The sequence below is a fragment of the Olea europaea genome, unplaced genomic scaffold, assembly GCF_002742605.1.
Source record: "Olea europaea var. sylvestris unplaced genomic scaffold, O_europaea_v1 scaffold173, whole genome shotgun sequence".
NCBI classification, from domain to species: domain Eukaryota; kingdom Viridiplantae; phylum Streptophyta; class Magnoliopsida; order Lamiales; family Oleaceae; genus Olea; species Olea europaea.
Window position 1 is genome coordinate 78,945 of NW_019235004.1, and position 575 is coordinate 79,519.

The window sequence follows — 575 nt, forward strand, 5'->3', positions numbered from 1 at the left end:
GACCATCATGAGATGTTTCTAGTGTTCCTCCTTATTCTTCAAATAGATTAAGATATCGTCAATGAAAACTATAACAAATTGGTCTAAGTATTCATGGAATACTCTGTTCATTAGATCCATAAATATTGCCGGGGCATTAGTTAACCCAAAAGGCATCACCAGAAATTCATAATGACCATAACGCGTCCTAAAAGCCGTCTTAGGGATATCATCTGACTTAATTTTCAATTGGTGATATCCTGATCTTAGATCGATCTTTGAAAATACTGTAGCCCCCTTAAGCTGGTCAAACAAATCTTCAATTCTTGGAAGTGGATATTTGTTTTTGATAGTGAGGCGATTTAATTCTCGATAGTCAATGCACAGCCTCATTATTCCATCCTTCTTTTTCACAAATAACACAGGTGCACCCCACGGTGATACACTTGGTCTAATAAAACCCTTATCAAGAAGCTCCTTCAACTGTACCTTCAGCTCTTGTAGTTCCAACGGTGCCATACGATATGGAGCCTTTGGAATAGGTGTTGCTCCTGGTACTAAATCAATGGTAAACTCTACTTGTCTGTCTAGTGGTA